General features: G+C 36.5%; 1 protein-coding gene across 3 annotated transcripts in view; it reads right to left on the bottom strand.

Moving 5' to 3' along the window:
* The window catches only part of Helz (helicase with zinc finger), a 152299-nt gene extending 146517 nt beyond the window's left edge, over nt 1-5782 (bottom strand). For 2 of the 3 annotated variants that reach the window (XM_010616799.3, XM_010616801.3), the window contains exons 1-2: nt 5673-5782; nt 828-884 (exon numbers count right to left, since the gene is read on the bottom strand). The gene's annotated coding sequence lies outside the window, so the exon portion shown is untranslated. The remainder of the gene's footprint in view (nt 1-827; nt 885-5672) is intronic. The other variant, XM_010616800.3, reaches the window with a different exon arrangement.
* Between the last annotated feature and the right edge of the window lie 681 nt (nt 5783-6463).

Below are 6463 nucleotides of genomic sequence, written 5' to 3'. Positions count from 1 at the left end.
TTTTGAGACAGGGTCTCACTAAGTAATTCAGGCAGGCCTTCTAACCCAGTCTGGCCTTGAACTTAGAGCAATTCTCCTGCCTCAGCCCAAGTGCTGGGATTACAGGCATGTGCCACCACACCTGGCCCAATTTCTAATTTTAATACTAAAAGACCAAGTTATAATAAAGGATCAAGATTAATTACTTTAACATTAAAAATACTCAAGACAAAGTTATCTTTAATTAGCAGATATTTCAGAAAAAAACAATTTGAAAGACTTGACAGCACAGATGGAGGCTGTCATTAGAAACAAAGTCCAACCTTTTGTTTCTATCGATATATATGTTCTGGGTCTTTGGATCCTTAAAAATGCTCATGTGACCTCAAAAATGTTCATGACCCAACATACAGAGTGGATAACACAATTCAATAATTAACCAAGTTCGTCAGAGCACAGGGTGACTAACACTCCAGAATGCAGATACAAAAGCTGAAGATCTCTCAAGTTCCAACCACATGCAAACTGAGCCTCTGTGCAGTTACTCATTCAGAACAGAAGTGGAAGACTAACCTACCCTCAACTCTTCTTCAGCCTAGTCTGACAGAGCAGCAGGCAGAATCTCTTCAGAGTATGTTCACCATCCAGTCCATTCCAGAAGGAGCCAATTAAGTCCTGCATCCTCAGATTACCACTGTTTCACTATTGCCCTATATCAAACCACTCTGTCCCTCCTCATCTTTTCTGGCCAGACATTTTTGATGAGATGAAGTCTTTCTTGTCCCTTTTTCAGGCATTATCAAGTTTTCCTTTTCTAAATCTATAACATTCTCCTAAGTCTTACTTACCTGCAGTTCACTGCACTGGGTATTTCCCAAATAGCCCATCAGAGCTCTTTATAATTTCTGAAAGAAAGAAAAGAAAGCTTTCAAATATTGAGTAGAAAACAACACTGGCTAATGCCTCAGTTCGGAAGTATTTGTGTCCACTATGCACAGTCTGGTCTTCTGGCCTGCAGTAATTCAAACAAATATAGCATAAGCAGCAGTGGACCAAAAGTCCTGAGATAAGCCTTCAGAGATAAAAAGTTTGCTTTAATATTGCTACTAGTGAGCTGTATGACCTTGGTCAAGTCACTTTCTCCAGGTCTATACTTCCTCATGCAAAAATTTAATAAAGCCAGACTAACTAGAGATGCCAGGGCACAACCTTCCCAAAAAGAATACCAGCTCCACTATCTTATTGGTCTGTGGCATTACATAAGTTCACATTCAAGCCTAAATTTCTTCCCTTGCAAGACATAAATAACAACTGTCTTGTTAGTTGTTGTAAGAATAAGAGATAATGAGTTATAAAAAGCCCATAGTAATTATATTGTGCAGCTTATCACAAAATTCCACAGGTGGCAACTCGTTACCACCATTCCCCTCGCCACGAGATTACCATGAATTCAATTCACAAATATTTCATTAGATCAACAAATCAAAACTTTACCAGCTGACCAGAACTGAGTGTTTAACAATTCAATTATAGTTATCTTAATCTGATGCTAGTTTGAGTATCACTATGAACATCTCAGTAAGAACAGAACAGTCTGCACAAGTTCAATAAACACACATCTCCTGATTTCTCACTCTAATTTCACTATTGCCAGTATACTCTGGGAAAACAGGTTTTTCAAAGCAAAGGAGAGTAAAATTACAGACAGAGGAAGAACAGAGGGCTTTCTTTTTTCATTTTTTACTTTAAGAACTGCTCAAATTAGTTTACCATAAGCATACATGATTTTTGCATAAGGATAATTTTTAAACATTAGTTAAATATACTGTCTCCTAAAAGAAAGCTATGTAACAAAAATATTTCCACCATAACAAGAATTTCCACAGAAGAAAACAAAAAGGGAAAATCAGATGTGCCAAGAATACCTAAAATATGGCAGAGAAATAAAAATCACAAATACTCATTACTTCAGATTGAGTTAGTCAAAAATTATGCCATACATTCTTTGAAGAATCTGATGAGGAATCAGCTTTTTTAATTCAAAAACAAGACAAATGCATAAACCCAGGTTTTAGACAGCTTCCCACTCTCAAGAGGAAACTGACCCAGTACAATTTATAAGGATAAACAAGTTGATATGACTATTAGCATGAGCTGGGAAATTTTCCATTCCTTTTGGATACTGAAAAATTAACAAAATGATTATATGTGTGTGTGTGTGTGTGTGTACAGTAATAATATATATTTATATATTATACATGTATGTCTGTTAGATCTGTAAATCTTTTTTTTTTGAGGCAGGGTCTCACTATATAGCTGAGACTGACCTGGAACTCATTATGTAGCCCAGGCTGGTCTCGAACTCACAGCAATCCTCCTGCCTCAGTCTCCCGAGTGCTGGGATTACAGGCGTGCGCCACTGTACCAGGCCAGATAGGTAAATCTTTAAAGGACTCTGAACTCTATCAGAGTCAGGATTACTAAAAATTATCTCAGCCACCTTCAAAGTGGTAGAACATTATATTTCATGCTTCTTCTAGTCAGTGCTACAGAAGCAATCCTGACACATCCATGAATTGGTAAATTATAAGCAGTATGGCTATAATCTCCATTAATATACTTCTAGGTAATATTTCAAAATCTTACTTATAGCCGGGGATTTAGCTCAGTGGCTCTGCTGCCTGCCTCACAAGCACAAGGACCCAAGTTCAATCCCTGGTACCTCCAAAAAAAAATCAAAATATTACTTAGAAATTTGAAGCATGTTCACCTAAGTCTATGAAAATAAATGACTCTGATACCTGGCTTATAATATTTTAAGTAGTTCTTTTCAGGTGATTATTGTTGATAACTTGGCCCCAAATCTTTTATACTTTGAAACAGGCAAGGAGACTTATTTCTTGTACTGAGCTTGTATTTGGATCTTAAATATAGTTTAACACACAATTTTGGTCTAATTTCCATTCAATATTAATGCCACCCTTACTTCTTATACCAAGAACACAGATGCATTTGAACGATTTGGTCTACTGACTCCTAGGTCCCTCTGCACTATTATTAGCCTTTCATAAATATGCTGTCGATTTTTAAATTACACAGGACCCTTTGTAAGAAGGAATGGTTTCTCCTGTTGCTTTTGGTATCATTTCCCTCTCCTGTGAAAACTGGACAATCTATGGACATACATAGACTTTAAGACAATGTAGACTGAATGTTTGCCATTAGAAAATGAACTTCTTTCTAACAAGTATAAAAATCAAGTCTATCAACTGATAGAGAGGTACAAGTCTGTATTTTCTCCCAAAAACTACTGCCTTGCCTAAAAATAGTGTCCTAGCTTCCTAGCCAAAGCACAGACTAGAAAAGCTATATATCTTTATTCAGCTGAAACACAGAGACTTCTACTCCAGCACAACCTACAATACTATGATATTTCTCATTTTAGAATATGGTACTTTGTGTAACATGTTTGGTAGTCAACCACTAGCTTCACTTTGAAGTGAATACTGTCACTTGTCTATATGCGTGAAAATGGAAACTGCCTTCACATAATTCAGGCCAATCAATAAACAGCCACACAAGATTACTTTTTTTTTGTTTTAAAAATAATTTTTATTTTTTAAAGTTAATATATGCATTATACAAGATTACTTCTTAAATATTCAATTTAAACTACAAATGAACATCTCCATAGACAAAAAGTACATCATTGATCCCTTTCCATAGAACAATCTATAGGTTTTTCTGTTTGTTTTTTGGGTTTTTTTTGGTACCAGGGATCAAACTCAGGACCTTGTACTTGTGAGGCAGACGGCGGTACCACTGAGCTAAATCCCAGGACCAATAATCTATAGGCTTTAAAGAAACAAGATAAAAAGTTCCATGGGAGATCTAAGGCATGAATATCTCTCAATCCAGAATCTGATATTTGTAGATACTTGTTCTGCCAAGTTTAAAATTATATGTAATACACGTAAGCTCTGCTGAGTTTCAAACAAAAAAATGCAACGCATGTGCTTATAAAAGAATCTTGATCTATGTCCACTTTCATTCTCCAATGTTGTATGCATATGTGTGTGTAGTTTCTTTTTGTTTCTTGAGACAGGGTCTCACTACCAAGTTTAGTCTGACCTTGTTGAACTCACTATGTAGGCCAGGCTGGCCTCGAACTTGTGGCGATCCTCCTGCCTCAACTGGACAAGTGCTGGGATTACAGGAGTGCGTTGCCATACCTGGTCTGTGTGTTTTAAAAGACACAATGTCAGTTGCATGCCTCAATCTAGAAAAATAAAGCATAGCTTTTTCTTCTTAAACAGATGTTGTAATAAATAGGAAGTTTGTGAAAGAATTTCAAAATCCAGAAGACCAGATATTAAAGGGGGGGAAAATGCAATAACCAATTAATTGACCATAATTACTTATACTTTTCTAAAGTAACCATAAGATATTTCTAAAGTTGAGAAAACCGGTTGTGAAAAATGGAAAATTGGCAAACTTCTCTCCCTCTCCCTAGCAAACAAGTTGTTCACTAACACTATTATCAATAGTGTCCTTTTGGGCCAGGGACTTGGCTCAATGGTTCTGCCACCTGCCTTACAAATGCAAGATCCTGAATTCGATCCTCGGTACCAAAAAAAAAAAAGTGTCCTTTAAACCCAAAGCATTACAAGTTAGATTAAATAAAACAATATTTAGAATTCAGACACTATGTGTGACCAGAAAATGACAAATTAGACATCCCTAATAAGTTCAACAGAACTCAATACTATCATTTTTATTTCAAAATAAGTACTGTACTTCAGAGAAAAGTACTATTCCACTTTTAAGAAAATAAAATTAAGTACTGGGGATTTAGCTCAGTGGTTCCACCGCCTGCCTCACAAGTGAAAGGCCCCGGGTTTGATCCCTGGTACCAAAAATAAATAATAAATAAAAATAAAAGTAAGAAGCTGGGGATATGGCTCAGTGGTACACCACTTGCCTATTACAAGTGAGAGGTCCTGGGTTACACCTCAGCACTACAAAAACCTAAACATTTTTAAATTTTTTTAAAAACTGGAGTGAGGAACTTGTCTAAAATAACTCTTGCCCCTTGCAAGCACAAGGACCCGAGTTCAATCCCCGGAACCAAAAAAATAAAATAAAATAACTCTTGCCAGCCAGGGATTTAGCTCAGTGGTTCCACCGCCTGCCTCACAAGTGCAAGGGCCTGAGTTCAACCCCCAGTACCAAAAATAAATAAATAATAAAATAACTCTTTCCAATAAAAAGTGTATACTTCACAAGAACCCCATAAACTGTGCACAAACTCCATATTACACAATCACTTACACTCAATGTAGTACAAGCAATGGACATCAAAACAAAATTAAGACATCCAGTTAAAGTTACAAAAGGAAATTTGAAGAGGCAAATTATATTCCTGGAGAAGACACTGATCAAGGATAGCTACAAATAACATTTGGCTCTGGATAAGCTCTACTGTGTTTGAATATGTTGGCACCACTAAAAAGAGTGGCATTTGACATATTTTTCATTTCTAAATCCAACCCAGCTCACACCCCATTTGACTGAGTGATATATTTGGAAAATAAAGATGGCCCCATCGAATTACTAAGTTTCTGCCTTCCAGTTAAAGAGTTGATTAAAATAAAGAAGAAAAAATGAGAAATCATTTTTAACTGCAGTCTCACCTTACACATCTCACCAGCACTGTAGTTCATTAGTGATCAATTACTTCATCCAATTCCTGAGGCAAACAGAGAAGTAAAATGTGTCTATACAATACCAGAAACACATTATCAGGGGCAAACATTTTATCAGCCTGAAGTAAAAGGGCATCTGAATTTCAAATGGAAAGTTACAAAATGGTACAGTATGCAGCTCTGCAAATGTTTCTTCTATCTTAAAATGAAAACATTTCCTTTCGATAAAGATAAAAAATTTAAAATGTTAAATTTTTTTTAAAAAAACATGTTTTTCAGCCCTCATTGACCCTACTTTCAAAAAAAAAAAAAGAAGAAATCTCACTAATGAGATTAAGACAGAACACAATTTACAACTAGCCATGCCAACACCTCCCTCCTTCTCCTGCTCCAGTAATCCACTATCTCTTCAGTTACACTTTTTATTATATTAACGACTTGCCTGAAAAGTATAAGCTGTAAGGGAGAAAAAAAATGACAATTTTTCAGTTACAAACAAAATCTAAGGATCCTAATTCAAGAATCCGAAGGCCCTAGCTTCCCGCCCTGTCTGTGGGATCCTCGGCAAACTCGAAGGGGCAAAAGACTCAAATACTGTAATTTGGAGGAGAGGAACCAAAAGTTCCCTAGGTAAGACTGCAATCTCCGAACCCTATGAAAAGGGAACTCTTGAGGAATCGCCAGGAAGAGAGATAGTCTGTTTTTATTTTTGTTGATGTGTTTGTGGGCCAGTGAGCATTTCTAAAAAGGGAACGGGGAAGGGGGGACCAAAGTGAATC

Source organism: Fukomys damarensis, unplaced genomic scaffold, assembly GCF_012274545.1.
Source record: "Fukomys damarensis isolate Sample0158 unplaced genomic scaffold, DMR_v1.0_HiC HiC_scaffold_23, whole genome shotgun sequence".
Classification (NCBI taxonomy): domain Eukaryota; kingdom Metazoa; phylum Chordata; class Mammalia; order Rodentia; family Bathyergidae; genus Fukomys; species Fukomys damarensis.
The sequence above is the reverse complement of the archived record's forward strand: the minus strand, read 5'-3'. Positions and strand labels throughout refer to the sequence as shown.